This window comes from Carcharodon carcharias, chromosome 15 (assembly GCF_017639515.1).
Source record: "Carcharodon carcharias isolate sCarCar2 chromosome 15, sCarCar2.pri, whole genome shotgun sequence".
In the NCBI taxonomy this organism is placed as follows: Eukaryota; Metazoa; Chordata; class Chondrichthyes; order Lamniformes; family Lamnidae; genus Carcharodon; species Carcharodon carcharias.
The window spans coordinates 97,408,910-97,424,992 of record NC_054481.1 but is presented as its reverse complement, the minus strand read 5'-3'; the positions used below and the strand labels follow the sequence as shown (position 1 = coordinate 97,424,992).

The 16,083-nt window shown below is 48.2% G+C and overlaps 1 protein-coding gene and 1 non-coding gene across 2 annotated transcripts in view; one reads left to right on the top strand and one right to left on the bottom strand.

Moving 5' to 3' along the window:
• The window catches only part of disp3 (dispatched RND transporter family member 3), a 753,445-nt gene that overhangs the window by 354,193 nt on the left and 383,169 nt on the right, over positions 1 to 16,083 (top strand). The gene's annotated exons all lie outside the window — the stretch shown is intronic.
• Positions 3,734 to 3,822, bottom strand: trnar-ucg. Its single transcript is given in 2 exon segments — positions 3,734 to 3,769; positions 3,786 to 3,822. It is a non-coding gene; the product is annotated as a tRNA-Arg (tRNA).

Below are 16,083 nucleotides of genomic sequence, written 5' to 3'. Positions count from 1 at the left end.
TGATGAACGCAACCCCCCCGAGATGGTGTGCCCTGGCGACGTATTTCTTCCGCCAGGTGCATGGCCTGAATTTTGACGTGCAGCTCCAGTTTGTAGACCGGAGGGGCCTTCGTTGCTCCTTGCAGGTGTTGCCCGTCTTTTACCTGGACCTGATCAAAGTCTGGAAAATGGTCACCTCGCGACGCAGCTCTCAGCTGTCAGGAGTAGTGGCTATCATTAGAGAGCCAATGCCCAGGAATCTGCCCCTCCACCCTTTTCAATGGCTGGCGGAGAGGAGGGCTGTGGCTGCCAGGGTGCCCAGGATCGAGGACATGCTGGGTGGCGGAGGAGTGGGCTGGATGCTACCACAGGAGTTGACAAATCATGTGTTCGTGGATGTCCGGCATGCAGTCAATGCCATTCAGACCTTAGCACGGTCGTGCTTGGCTCCGGCATCCTTCTGGGTCTCAAGGTGGCGCAGGTGCTTGGTGGTCTTTCGTCCAAGCGTACCCCTGTTCGGACAGATTTCCACATTGGCCCAAGCCCCAAACCCTCCCTTGGGAGCCAGTGCCCTGCAATCTGAGCTGTCTCGTGGAAATGCCCTCCATGGCTGTTAGCACGGCACAGAGGGGTTTCCTGTATGGGTTGCTGCTGCACACCCTTCACTTCCTTGCCCTCGCCCGCCACCCGGATAAGCCCTAGAGTGCCTTGTTGCCATCCGGCGGCGGAGGTCCCCAGTGGGGGGCCCTCTACAGGGTAATCCTCCCACTTGCCATCGGGGACCTGGGGTGGAGGGTGTTGCATGCAGCAGTGCCATACAACCGTAGGTCGTGTCAGTTCATGGACTCCCGAGATACCTGCATGTTTTGCGGCCTTGTGGAGTCCGTGGACCATGTATATGTTAATTGGTTGTAGGCTGCACCCCCTTTTTAGTTTCTTGATAAACTTTTTACTGTTGTTTTGTTTACAACTCAGTCCCATGCTCCTGATCTATTTGCACCTGGTGCGGAGTGGGGCTGGAGGGAGGAGGACCCCATGGTGAAACTGCTCCTGGGCCTGGCCAAGTTGGCCATTAGTAGGTCCAGGCAGCGGGTGATCGAGGGAGTCATCTGAACCGACTGCCTGCCCCTCTTCCATGGCTATGATCGTGGCCGGGTGTGTGTGCCTGGAGAGGGAGCACGTGGTGTCCATCGCACCGTCAAGGCCTTCCGTGCTCGGTGAGCACCGCGGGGACTGGGGTGCTCTGTAGACTCCTTTAATCACATTTTGATTTGATGTTGGTAAATTTCCTTTGCATTTTGTCTCCTGTTTTTTCAGTTTCCCTTTAAGGAGCTGCTTTTACTCTGTCCCTGATTTTGTTAATTTAGTTTAATTGTTTTGACTCAAAAGAGTTAAAACGATGATCGTAGGTTTTCATGCCGTATCATCCCAAACCCACCGCTTCATCATGCCTGGCGTCATATTTAAAGCCCAGCAGCGCGCGTGAATCTCAGTGTTTCCACCTCACGATTGCTGCGGGGAAAATGTCCACGAAAGGCAAAATGACTGCAGCCCCCAGGTTCAGCGGCATGTCACTGAAATGCCTTTTGAATGTTGTGCAGTCCTGCCAGGATGCCCCCGTTCTGGCCACAGGATGGGCAGCAGCATGACCAGCCAGGCTTAGGAGATGGTGGCAGTGGTGGTTAGCGCCAATGCCCTTCAAAAGAAGACAGCCACCCAGTGCCGTAAGAGAGTGAATGGTCTCCTCCTTTTCACCAGGGTAAGTCACTCTCCTTATCATTCTCAACTCTCACACTCTCAAACCCATCACACATCTACAGGGCCTTCACACACTGCCGGTTCAAGAGGCATCACCATTCACTCTCTCACACTCACCGTCGTTGTCCACATCCCATCCATGGAACCACTCACTACCAACACACGCCAGGCATAGTTACTTTCTGGCCTGACAGATGTCCTACTAATACTTTCTCCATCTCTATTCATGCAGGACAAGCTGGCACACAACAACATGGAGAGCCCGCAGATCAGCAGAGGAATGCCTGAAATCAAGGTCCAAATGGACTTTGAAAATAGCTATCAGCCTGTTGGTGAGAATCTGGACTGGTCCTGTGCTGACAGTGAGGTCTGCGATGCTCTACCAAGTGAAGGTCCAGCAATGCAACATGCATCAGACAGCCATGCTATGAGTGATGTGTCCTGTTTCACAAGTCACTGCCATGCACTAATTATCTCCCTTTGCTTCGGCAGGCACATCTGGAAAACAGCCAACAGAGCTCATGACCCAGGGCCTCCAATCAAGCCCCAAAGAAACCTCTGAAGGGGAATCTGGAGGCAGTCTCCTTGAAGTCCTATCATGGTGCTCATCCACACCTTCGACCAGCGCAGACACACACACACCTCCATGACACCTAGCTTTAGAATAGCCTCGGGATCACAATCTGGTGAGTACATCGCACTGTCTGATCCACAGCAGGCAGCTGCAGAGACTTCCCAGGTCTCTGGCACTCAAAGGACTGCTGGAGACCAGAAATTGCTGAGTTCAAGTCAGATGACGAGCCTCTGGACTCAGTCATATCAAAGTTGCTGGAGCTGCAAAGGCAAGCTTGGGAACATCAGGAAGGGATGTCAGCTGCACTCCCCAGATTGCAAGGCACAATGGGGGTGTCCATCCACCTTCACTCTGAGGTGATAGCACCAGCATGCCAACACACCGAGGGTCAACACTGATAGGATGGCAGCTGCCATGGTGACCTTGGTCCAGGACATCACTCCTACGTTGGGTTGAACTCCACTGCTGATGCCATAGTTGGCCTCCAACAGTGTGTACCTGAGATGGGTGCCAGGCAGCTCGATTTCACTTGAGCTACCCCTTCTCCTCAAGGAGTCAGCCTGGGGCCCTTGGGCACCCATAGCAAGGAGGATCAGCAGATGCACACCCCAGGGCCATCCATCCAGATGACTCTGGTTCACGTCCATCCGAATGTCCTCTTTTGTGACCACTCCAGCTGCAGCTCCACAAGCTGAGAAGGGTGGCACTGCCACACAGCAGGACTCCGAAAGCAGGCTGGGGCCCTCCAAGTCTCAGCCCTCCAAGTCTCAGCCCTCTAAATGACGCCTGTCAAGGTCATCACAGACAGGGCATAACAGTCAGCAGGCTGCCTCCACCTCCGCTGTGGATGCTGGAGGTGCACCGAAACATAGCGGCAGGGTCAGGAAATTTAAGGAGAATTAGCTCTTTTAAAGCCAACCAAATAAACTAAATTAACAAAATGAGGGATAAAATAAAACACAGCCCCTAAGTTAGGGTCACTGCAAAACCAAAGACAAAATTTAAAGGAAACTTACAACATCAAACCAAAATGTGATTAAGAGGATCGATAAAGTACCCCAACCCCGTTAAGGAGAATTAGACTTTTTAATTCCAGATCTTGATTGGATTTAAATTCCACCATCTGCTATGGTGGGATTTGAACCCAGGTCCCCAGAGCATTACCCTGGGTCTCTGGTCCAGCAATAATACCACTACGCCATCACCTCCCCTAAAAGCAGGAGGAGACTTCCTTCGAGCCAGAAATGAACCAGAGATCTAGAGACGCCAGTTAGGACAATCACCTACACTCATCCGCTCCACCAGCTGAGCTATCGAAGGGGAGCCCAAAGAGCTCTGAAATGTTTGGAAGAAAGTGACTAGCCTTTAACTGGCGAGTGAGACGGCGGTTTTTAGGACCCTCCATCTGATTTCTGTATAAAGCGACCGCGACAGGACTCGAACCTGCAATTGTCTGATAGCACCAATACAAACACCGAAGTCAGACGCCTTATCCATTAGGCCACGCGGCCTGTACTAAGGAGAATTAATCTTTCAGGTTAAACCAATTAAACCAAATCAACAAAATTGGGATAACTAAGGAGAATTAGTTGCACAGCCTGGGCACGGGTGTTAACCATTTGCACATACTGTTCAATAAACTCCCAAGAATGTATCCCTGCCTATGGTCCCTTCTTCTGATGAGCAGTGTTTGTGTCATTCAGATGTGAAACCTTTCTGCACAAGATAAAGGCAGGTGCCTCAGTCCAGAGCCTCTTCCCTGTGCTTTGTGCAGCCTTCAGATAAAAGTGATGGTCCAGCCTCACACTCCCTGGACATATTACTGATGGCTGCACCTCAACGGTGCTTGTCATTGCTGCCAGAATGTAGTGGGTAGGCATCACAGAGTTCCATCATTCTCTCCATGTGCTCTCAGCACTTTTAAGGTGGGGCTGGCCCCCATCTTTTAAGCATCTGTAACCACTGACGCTGTGCTCCTGAAGGGCTCAGATGCTGAAGACGGACAAAGGATCAGATGCTTCTAAAGTTTCATGGCTGTGTCTCTTTGATATGACCCTGGTCACAAAGCACAAGCAAGCTGCCCTCAGGCAGACAAGAGTCAGACATTCTCGGAGGCTATGTGAAGATCAATGGAGTGTCCTCACTGCATGTCATCATCATCATCCTGCAATCGAGCAACTTTTAGGGCCTGCACTGCATCTCCATGACAGGAGCATTCTCACAGTGGGTATTCACGCTTCCACAAGCCAGACTGGAGTCAAACATTCACAGGTGCAATGTGAGGATCTATGGGGGCACCTCACTGCATGTTGTCATCATCCTCCGCAAATCTAGTAGCTATGAGGGCCTCCTGAGCGTGCCTGCCTCATCTAGCAGTACAAGGGCCTCATGCCCCATTATCATCGCCTTTGAGGAACTCTTCACCCTCATCCCCCTTGGCGTCCTCATCAGAGGAGACGTCCAGCTCCTCCATCACCTCCTCAGACAGCTCTTCTCCCCATTGCAGCTCCAGATTGTGAAGGGCACAGCAGACGACAATGATGCATGGCACCCTCCATGGACTGTACTGCAGGGCTCCACCAGACCGGTCCAGGCACCGGAGCCATTCCTGCAGCTCCTGTGTACCCTGGAAGTCTCCAGGGATCTGTGACCGACTGAGGATGTCAGAGTCATGCACAATCCCTGGAAACTGTGCATACACCTGAAGGCTGCGTTTCTCGTGGTCGCACTCCAGCTGCACATTCAGCGAGTGAAACCCCTTGTGGTTGTTAGTAGTTCACCATGTGTTGTGATGGAGATCTGAGTGGCACATGACTGCAGTTGTGTGCACCCTGCACCTGCGAGGAAACCCGAGATCTGGGCGAATCCAATTGCTCTTACATCCTGCTGTCCTGGCCCTGGGCGAAATGCACAAAGTTGTGTGCCCTTGCAAAGACCACGTGCATGACCTCATGGATGCATTTGTGTGTGGAGGCTTATGATACCCCACAGAAATCACCTGTGGAGCCCTGAAAGGAGACACTGGCATAGAAATTGAGCTCCGGGGTCACATTCATGGCCACTGGATGCCCTCCATGTTCCCATGGCACCAAATCCTGCAGTAGCTGGCAGGTGTGACCGACCAGTTACCTAGACATGTGCAGTCTTCGACACAGGTTCTCAGTCATCTGCAAGAATGAAAGACAACGTCTATAGAACCTGGGTATCGCTAGACCAGCGATGGCTCACTGCAGCTCTTGGGTGGCATGTGCTTGAGCCCTAGCCTTCCTAAGGTTGCTGCTCCTGCCTCTGAGCAGCCAGTAGCCTCAGTCACTCTCTCCTCCGTCGTCTTCACTCTCTGTAGGCCATCAAGCATACAGCTAGTTCACCAGGCTCCAGGATCCTGATATACTCCCCCTGCAGAATGAAAGAGAGAGACATATGGTTAGCATGGGTTTACTAAGAACCTGTCCTGGTTAAGTGTGACGGCACCTTAACGCTTCTAGGTGAGTGCTGGCCACCACTTGGGTGACCAGAGATTAGTGCGCTGCATGGCTGCCCAAAACCCCACCCACCTCCGTCCCACTCCACCTGACTGATTGCCAGCAGCTCTGCCCATTGCACTGCATTCTGTGCTCTCAGCTCAGGTGCAGACATTCTCCTCAACAGTGCTGCAAAGCTGCACTATTCACTTGAACCATGGGGGAGACTGGTCCAAACCGGGATGCTGACATTGCAAAGGGGAAGTGAGCACCTTCAACAGTGACTGCTCCATGGCCAGCTTTAGCGAGGAGATTGTACAATGTGTGCAGTTGTCCACCAGTTTTGCTGTCCACTAAAACGCTCATGACTTTGTGGTCTGTGCTGAGGGGACGAAAATTTTTGAGGCACTTGGTGGCACTTTGATGCCTCCGCACTGCTTGAGTGGGCAGGTAAGCTAAAAGCCCAACTCCAATTGTATCAATGCGGCTGCGCCTGACCTATCTTAGCTGTAGAAGAATGGTCACTTTATACAGGTTTCCCTAATGTGTGGCAGCTTCCCTTGCCCATCGTACCCCTCACCCTGAATGCTTGTGCACTATATTCAATGGCAGGGCCTCCCCCACAAGTCGCCTCAACCACAAGGCAGCCCTTAACCACACCTCCCCACCCAACACTCCTTAAGCTTGAAGTCCAACAGACGACCCTGGCGAGTGCTGGACAACATTACTCTGTACTGAGTTCCCCTCAAAGTGTAGCCCACCAAGTTCACACCTTTTTGTGCTGTTGTGAAAAACGTCGGTGGACAAATGATCCAGAGGGCGGGGGACAATTCCTGTGGGCTGGCCTAATAATGATATGCAGATGTATTACAATGAGGTTCCCGACGTCTGTTGGCGCAAAGCACGGCCTGCCATCAGTGGACTGAGCGGACGATCGCAAACTGGTTTCACGCCATATTGTTTGCTCACACCATCAAACACGCCCGATGCCGGCAGGCATGGAAAATCCCGGCCATAGCCTAGTCATTATCTCATTGATGTTTATGGAAGTTTGGCTGCCACATTTCCTACATTACAACAGCAACTGTACTTCAAAAAGTACTTTATTGGCTGTAAAGCACTTTGAGACATCCAGTGGTCATGAAAAGTGCTATATATATATATGTGTGTGTGTGTATACAAGTCTTTCTTTTTCTGTTAACAAAAAATATGATACAGGTGCGAGGGGCCAACCAGCCTCCTTCCAAATGAATTTGATATATCAAAGTAAGAGCAAACACTTGAAAGCCTGAAATACAAGTTCCAGAGCACGTATTCATGATCAGTTTTCTACTCCTCTTTGTATTATGGATAGTGGAAGTTATGGGTTTGGGATTAGGTTTAAAAGATCCTTAAATGGTGACTTATGTTCTTTCAGAATTTCAACACAAGAACAAGCATAATTTCTTGATTCACTTATATAATCACTGAAATAAATGGATTGGAAATCCAACAGGCTGTGTAATGGGTGGGCAATCTGCTCTGCCAGATTACTGCCCAGGTGGTGAAGACTAAAATCTACCACTCAGTTTGAATGCGGTGACTCAGCCTCAGCTTTGCACTGATCACAGCTGGAACTCCCCATACCAGGAAGAAGCGGTTGGTGGGTCCAAACATGAGTGATGGACTGCCTTCTCACTTGAACTTTGGGCGAATGCTCATTTAAAAGCTCAGAACCAGTTTGCACCCACCAACCAGACTTGCCTTCTGTCACACCAGAGCCTGCCACCCAAATATCCCAACCACAACCCAACAGAGAAGATCTTCTAGTGATAAAGAAAAAAAGAGCAAAGAAACAGGCTATTTGAATCTGTTCCATTGTTTGATCAGAACATGGTTGACCTGTACTTCAACTCCATTTCTCCATCTTTGTCCCACATTCCTTGATACCCATACCTAACAAAAATATATTGATATGAAAATAGAAAATGCTAGAAAACTCAGCAGATCATGCAGCATCTGTGGAGAGAGAAACAGAGTTGACATTTCAAGTCTGTATGACTCTTCTTCAAAGTTAAAGAGTAGAAATGTGATGGATATGATACTGCTTAAGATGGGGTGGAGCAGGTGGAGCAAAATAGAAGGTCAGGGATAGGTGGGAGCACAAGATTGACAAAGATGTCATGGACACAAAGGGATTGTTCGTGGTAGTGTTAAAGACTAAAGAAGGTACTGATAGTGGCATAAAGGTAAGAAAGCAGAATATGTTAATAGCAGAACAAGGGTCAGCGGTCTCTGAAAGCACAACAGGTGACAGATGGCACTGTGGGGGTGGTTGGGAGAAAAAGATTAAAAAAAATTTTTTAAAGTTTTTTTAAAAATTATATAGAAATAAACACATAATAAATAATTTAAAAATTGGATTTAAGAAGGGATAAAGATGGAGGAGGGAGTTCATGTTCATGGCCTGAAGTTGTTGAACTCAATGTTAAGTGCAGAAGGCCATAAAGTGCCTAATCGGATGATGAGCTGCTGTTCCTCCAGTTTTCATTGGACTTCACTGGAACATTTCAGCAGGCCAAGGACGGACATGTGGGCATGAGAGCAAGATGGTGTGTTGAAATGGCAAATGACAGAAAGGTCTGTGCCGTGCTTGCAGACTGCAAAGCAGTCACCCAGTCTGCATTTAGTCTCCCCAATGTGGAGGAGGCTGCATTGGGAGCAGTGAATATAGTAGACTAAATTGAAGGAGGTGCAAGTGAAGCACTGCTTCACCTGAAAGGAGTGTTTAGGGCCTTGGATGATAAGGAGTGAGGATGTAAAGGGGCAGGTGTTGCACCTTCTGCGATTGCATAGGAAGGTACAGTAGGAAGGGAATGAGGAGTTGGGGGTGATGGAGGAGTGGACCATGGTGTCACGAAGGGAATGGTCCCTATGGAATGCTGAATGGGAGGGTTGAGGGGAAGATGTGTTTGGTGGTTGCATCATACTGGAGTTGGTGGAAATGGCAGAGGATGAACCTTTGAACGTGGAGGCTGGTGGGGTGAAAAATGAGGACAAGTAGGATCTATTGATGCAAAAGCAGAAACTGCTGGAAAAACTCAGCAGGTCTAACAGCATCTGTGGAAAGACAGAATTAATGTTTCGAGTCCATATGACTCTTCTTCAGAGCTAAAGAGAAGTAAAAATGTGATGAAATTTATACTGTTTAAGGGGGTGGAGCAGGTGAAGGCCAGCAATAGTTGGGGGCAAAGAAGGGATTGACAAAGATGTCATGAACAAAAGGATAAAGGGGTGGTAATGGTAGTGGTAAGGGCTAAAGGAAGGGCTGATAGCGGAATTAAGGTAAAAAAGCAGAATGTGATAATAGCAGGACAAGGCTAAGTACTCTGAAAAAAACAACATGAACAAGTGACAGATGGCCCTTTTGGGGGTGGGGAGGGGATGGTGGTGGGGAACAAATATTGAAAATAGGATAAAAGATTGGGATAAAACAATGAATAGAAATAAATAAAAATAAAAATAATTGGATAAAAATTAAAAAGTAATATTGAAAAAAAGGATAAAAAAAAGACGAGTACCGAGGAGAGAGTTCATTGTCTTAACTTGTTGAACTCAGTGTTAAGTCTGGAAGGCTGTAAAGTGCTTAATCAGAGGTTGAAGTGCTGTTCTTCCAGTTTGTGTTTGGCTTCACTGGAACATTGCAGGAAGCCAAGGATGGACATGTGGGCATGAGAGCAGGATGGTGTGTTGAAATGGCAAGCGACAAGAAGGCCTGGGTCATGCTTGCGGACAGACCAAAGGTGTTTGGGTGTTTAGACTGAGGATCTATTGACGTCAGTTTTGGGAATTTCAATTGACCCAACATCCTCCAGCCTGGGGTGAAAATGTTCCAGATTTCTACCAATTTTGTGTGAAAATGTGTTTTTTGATTTCAGTTTTAAATGGTTCACCTTTTGTCTTTAAGATTGTGCCCCATTTTTCTTGACTGCCCAAGCAGATGAAATGCTATCAACTCACTTTATCATTTTAAATACGTCAATCGGATCACTTCTTAACCATCTATACTTCAGCAAGTAAATAAAATGACATAAAACATGTATTACCAAAACAGGCCATTTGGCCCAACAGGTCTATGCTGATGTTTATATTCCACATAGGCCTCTTCCCACAAGCTAGATTTATGAAACATGGACTTGTAATTTAACTCTATATGCCCCAATATCATACTGGGGAATCTGCAATGGACTTCTGCCAAGGCCAATTTACCTTCCGAGAACGCAGTGCTTAAAACTAATGCCACTTTTAACTCCAGATGAGGTCTGACCAGGGTGTTGTCCAAATGAAGCCTTATTTTGTATTCCCCCCCCACCCGGCCCAAGATAACACAACATTACATCAGACTTTTCGATTACATTTTGTACATGTGCAACAGTTGATGGACCTTACACTTATCCACATTGAACTCCCTCTGCCACAGCTTTGCCTGATCTCTTAATCTTCCCGTTTCCATCTACGATTTACTGTGCCTCTTAATTGAGTGTCATTTGAAAACTTAGATGTAAAATTCTTTCTTTCATCATCCAAGCTGAAGTCCCAGTCATCTCATCTGTTATATGTTTCCTAAAGAGTAATTTGTAGGTTAGATAAATCTTCTTCTTTTGGCTTTTCCCATTTTACTTGGGCCACAATGTTGGTTGATCACCCTTCTCCATCTCCTTCCTATCAGTCACCCATTCCTCATTCAGTCCCATTGTGTTTAAATCTCTCACCATGGCAACTTTTCATCTGGTCTTGGGCCTTTCTCTTCTCCTTCTTCCTGGCAGTCCCATCTATATCATTAACCTCACAACATTTTCTCTATCTCTCTGCAACAGATGACCATACCATTTCAATCACTTCTTGATTACTTTCCTCGCTGCTCCCACAATCCTCATTGACTCCTGATGCATTGGTTCCTGATATTGTCCTTTCTCATCACTCTACACATCCATCTCAGCATCCGCAATTCATTACTATCCATTCATTGTTCCTCTCGATGTTGCCCAAGTTTCTGCACTACATAAAAAGGCCAGTCTCTCAACTGCCTTGTAGATTTTTCCTTGTAAGTTAGCTAAATAATATCATCTAATGCACACTGAACATAATCAAGTACCAGAGTAAATTTAAAATGGTCCCAATTTCTCTCCATTCTGTGAATCCAGCTATGTCATCAGCTGTCCTTCGATTCAAGGATGACATTTACTCAGTCGTACTTTCTGCTGTGGGTCCTCACGTGACTCAACAGGCCGGAGTGGAGGATTTGCTTCCTTTTCCTTCCTTCTCTCCCACTGCCCTGCATCATCATTAAAGTGTTTGGACTCTAAGCATGATGCAGCTTGATGGACAAGTTGTTGCCATTTTGAACAATTGGTAGCAAGCTCCTCTTGGTCATTCATGTCAATGGTACCACACTTCAAGGAGAGCTTCAGAATGCCTTTGTAGCATTTTCTTTTTCCTCCCGAGATGCTGGGCGGGGAGATGCATTTCAGCCTTCCGGACACAAGCGTCCATTCCATCGAGGTTGATTTTGCAGAGTTTTGCCTGAATGTTTGTGGAGCTGGCTTCAAGAAGGACACTGGTGTTTGTTCTCCTATTGAATATAGAGAATGCAGCAGAGGCATTGCAAGTGGAATTTCTCTAACGCTCTTATGTGTTGCTGATACACAGTCCAGGTCTCACTGCAGAATAAGAGTGTGGTGACGAAAACTGTTTTGTTCAATAGGGGCTGAATTTTTAGCTCGACAGATGGGCCCGATTGGCGGGCCTGGGAGCAGCAGGGAAACAGGCCCTCAATCATGATCGGCCCATGACCATGATTTCACGCTTGCTGGCCAATTAAGGTCCACCCAACATGAAACGCGGTTTTTCAATGGTTGGGACCGGCTATGCAGGGCGGGGGCCTATTGGCTGCCGGGTCCAATGGCGACTAGTTTAAAAACAGCACAGACAACCCCTCAAGGGCTGCTGGGGAAGAAGCATCGGATCTGCATTGGTACTTATGGCCTAAGCAGCGGTTGGAGACGCCAAGCGGAAGGGTAGGTCAGGTGAGCACTCGGCTTCCCGCTTTTCAGACAAGTGCCTCGTGGTCCTCCTGGCTGCCTGGAGGGACACCCTTGTACCAAGGGATGGAAGGAGGAGGCCACCTCACCAGACGAAGAAAGCCTGGGAGGAGGTGGAAGCGCAAGTCAGCAGCCATGACGTGGTGTAGCACACATGGGTGCAGTGCCGCAAACGGCTCAATGACTTGGTGCGCTCAGGAAGGGTGAGTATTATGTTGGCATGGATCAGTGTGGTGAAGTGTTAAGGGCTGGCCATCCCCCGTGGTGCTCAGAGGTGTTAGAGTCTGAGTGCCAACTGTTAATGATGTCGGAGCTGGCCAAGGGTGCTTGGACTGATTGCCTTGCGACTTGAGGGCCACGACCCAGATGTTCCTCAAGTGAGGTCAGCCAGGCAGCAGGTAGAGAGTGGACTAACCAATGCTTCTCTGCCCTTTCAGAGAAAAGACAAGCCATAAACAATTGCAGAAGTCATGGACAGGCAGAGGCCCATGAAGCTGCTGCTGCTGACCAGGTTCAAGCAGGATGCCTTGGAGCTGGAGAGCCAGCAATGCTCCCTGTGCAACCGGTCATGGAGAGGCAGGGGTGTCAGAAAGTAAGAGCGCAGTGCACAGAGGTGAGAGTTTCGGCTTGTGCAACCGTTGTGTAGTTTCTTAGTTGATGGGAGCCTCAAACCTGGAGTACCCATTGATCATTGAAAGACAATGGCACCGTGATGCAGCTCTCCATTGTCTCACCAGGGTGTCTGGCATGCACAGTGACAGGATGGTGACTTTAACTAATGACATGTCCTTACTCTCCCTTAGATTTGCAGCACACACTCATTCTCAGGACCCAGAAGGGCCATCACTGATGCCAGAGGACTGCCAAGCTTCATCTGCACCTGTGTCATACCCACACTCTGAGCCAGGCACCAGCGCAGATACCAGCACCTCAGTAGGCATTAGACTGTCGTTACATTGTCGGTGCACATTGGTGAGGGCACTTCATACTCGCATGAAGTGTAGGCGGAGGCAGAGAGTGTGCAGGGTGCCCGCAATCAGAGGACTGCTGGAAACCAGGACAATGCTGGGCCGAAGGCAGATGATGAGCCTCTGAAGTCATCCGTTAGACGGCAGATGCTGGATGTCCAGCAGGATGTGCAGGCGGATCTGGCGGAGATCCATGAGGGTATGCGTGCCATGGTCTCTGTTGTGGAGGCATCCATGCAGAGCATAAGCACTGTGTTGACCCTCATGGCCAAGTGCACTGCCTCCTCCATTGAGAGAGTGACTGGGGTTGCACTTGAGCCTGAAAGCCCTCACACGGGCAATGACCTCAGGTGGTCTGCATCAATGTGGGAGATGGATGATGCATCCAGTATCCCAGCTAGGTACCCGTCCATCAGTAGTGAGCAGGGAGATCTAGAGTGACCTCACGTTGGTGCACAAGCTGCTTGTTGTCTCTGCGGGCTCTGCTCAGGGTGCTCCAAATGATGGCAGCAGCTCCTCTGCCCCTCTGTCAGTGAACGTGGCATCTGATGAGGCTGCGATGACTGGGGAGATGCCAGCCATGGTACTGGTCGCTCCCTCCCAGGTGGGGCCAGCACAAGCTCCACTGGCCAGAGGATGACTGCCAAGGTCATCGAGGCCGAAAGACAGCAGAGTCAGCAGGCTGCCTCCAATGCCACTGCCAGCAAGGGTGTGGGGGTGGGGTGGGGGGGGGGGTGCGGTGCCAAGACGCAGCACTCGCAAACATAAGTAAGGCACCATGAGCTCAAGAGGGACTGTTCATGGGCGATCTTCTGTTCAGTTAAATATGGTTTATGTGTCTACTGGTTTGGACATCAAAACCAGTAATAGTCCTGTCAATGTGATTTGAATGTGACAATAACATTAAATTTGCTTTTGTTGTGATGGCTGAGTATGCTTCACCTTTTATTTTTGGTGCAAGGCATGCCAGTATGTAATGCTGGACGTGAGTGGCTCTAAACCTTATTGCACAGACACTGAGTGGACTTTGGGTTCACATGACAGGGGTGCATGGCCAACAGGAAGTCCAAGGCAGAAGGGGTTGCAGAAGACGCCACCATCTCACTGGAGGAAGAGGACCTTGAGGCCACAGAGGATGAATCCAGTAGTGAGTCAGAAGAGAGGTACGGTGAGGAGAACACTCAGGGCATGGAGGCATTTTGGACATCCTGGATAGAGGCAATATCCCTGGCATGAGATGGGAGCAGATCTTTGATAGCCTAGCTGAAGGAATGTTGGATCAAGGTGTCCCTGCCTCCCTGAAAGATACAGAGCTCTGCCTCCATGCCCTCAGTGTTCTTCTCACCGTACCCCTCTCCTGACTCACTACTGGATTCATCCTCTGTGGCCTCAAGATCCTCTTCCTCCAGTGGGATAGCGTTAAATTTTTCCCTGCTATGGACAACAGGGAAATACCTCAATATTTTCCACAAAATGATTTATCTCCCTTCTTAAAGATAATTGCAGTTAGTTGCTTGGCTAAGCAGAACTTGAATATTGCTGAAAAAAGAGATATGATATTGAAGCTTTTCAGCTTGCATTCACCAGGACAGGATACCAAATCTCAAAGGGAGCAACAATTTATACTGCATGGTGAAAGGGTGCTAATTGGAAAATGTACCAGGAAACACTCAACAGTTAACTGCCAAGCTTTTGTCAGAGTAATTCTTAGCACAATCAGGATTGTTTAGCAAGTGTTGTCCAATTTGCAGAATCACATCTAATATTGGATGCTATGTTCTGAGTTTTGCAAACACGGGCTGGTTGAGTACTACGAGTACTTTGCCTGTTGCGAACAGCCAAAGGGACGTGTTACTTAACACGATCCCCCAGTTGCTGGAATGTACAGCCTACATATCTGGCCTCATATCAGCACTGAAATTCATGTACCACTCATTTGTGTGGTAAGCAGAATGCCTTTTTGGCTTGATTGTGCTAAGGATTACACTGACAACCAATTTAAGATTATCAATCGGGCACCCAGAGTGGCTTGATTAGGTATGCTAGAAACTACATGTGTTCACACATCGGGCCCTCCCCTTTGCAATCAGAAAGAACATATCCACTCGTACCATTTACAACTAAACAAAAGCATTGCGGACAGCTATTCTCTGGTCCATTCCCCATGGCAATGGCTTGACCAATCAGAGTTAACCTGCTTGGTTTGAATTTAAACAAAAAGATTAGCAGTTAACTCTTGGCTGGTGCATTAGTAGAGGCAACACCTCTACTAATCAGAGTCCACTTGCCAACAAATCAGCACCATCTTCTCATGCAGTATAAATTATTGTTCCCTTTGAGATTTGGTATTCTTGCGAATCTGAGGTGACAAGTGCAAGACAAAAAGCTTTGACAGATGGATGCAATTGTCGCATCCCTGAAGTTGGTGGTTGGGGGCATGGGGGGGAGTTCTTTTTCCTCCCAAATCGGTGGGATAAGTCCATGGGCTCTCAATGTGATCAAACGCCTACCAGCTTTGAAACCCTCAGCTAGAATACCAGCAGGGCCACAGGCTTTAATGTTTTCATCTGTTTAATTGCTTGTTATGGCTCCCCCATCGCTGGAGGTTCAACTGTGGATTCTACTGCAGTGTATTGTGGGATAGCCTGGAGAATATCAGTAACCACCATGGATTCACAGTGGAGGAGTTGTTGGAAATGCTCTTTCCAGCATTGACGAATGACATTGTCATCCTTAAAAAGAAAGACACCATCCTGTGAGCAAAGGAGATTTTGTTCATTTGACCTTTGTTTATAGGTGGCCTTGGTGGCTTCAAGAAAGCTTTGCAGGTCATGATGGTGAGCATACTATTGGCTCTCTTGGGCTTTCTCTTCCCACCAGTTGTCCTTTATCCTTTATCTTCCAAATTTGTCTTTGGGTGTCAGCCTTGAGTTATTGGAATGTTGCCTTTTTGACTTGCGACTTTGTTCTGCTAGGCAGTGAAGGCTGCTCGTTTATGTTCCAGGAGGTCACATATTGCTGCATCACTTTCATTGAGCCAGTTCTGGTGATGAAGATACCGGAACCCAATGGCCTGGATCCAGCGTCGAGTGGAGCTGACTTTATTTCATCTCACTGTTTTGAAATTAAACACGTGTGAAGATTTTTCAAATTGGTTGTGAGCTGCATTTTGAATTTTCTTCTTTGTTTGGGTTGCTTTAGGGCTGAGACATTGATCTTCTTAGACATTTGGATCATGTGATGTCTTGGTGCTAGGTGGATGG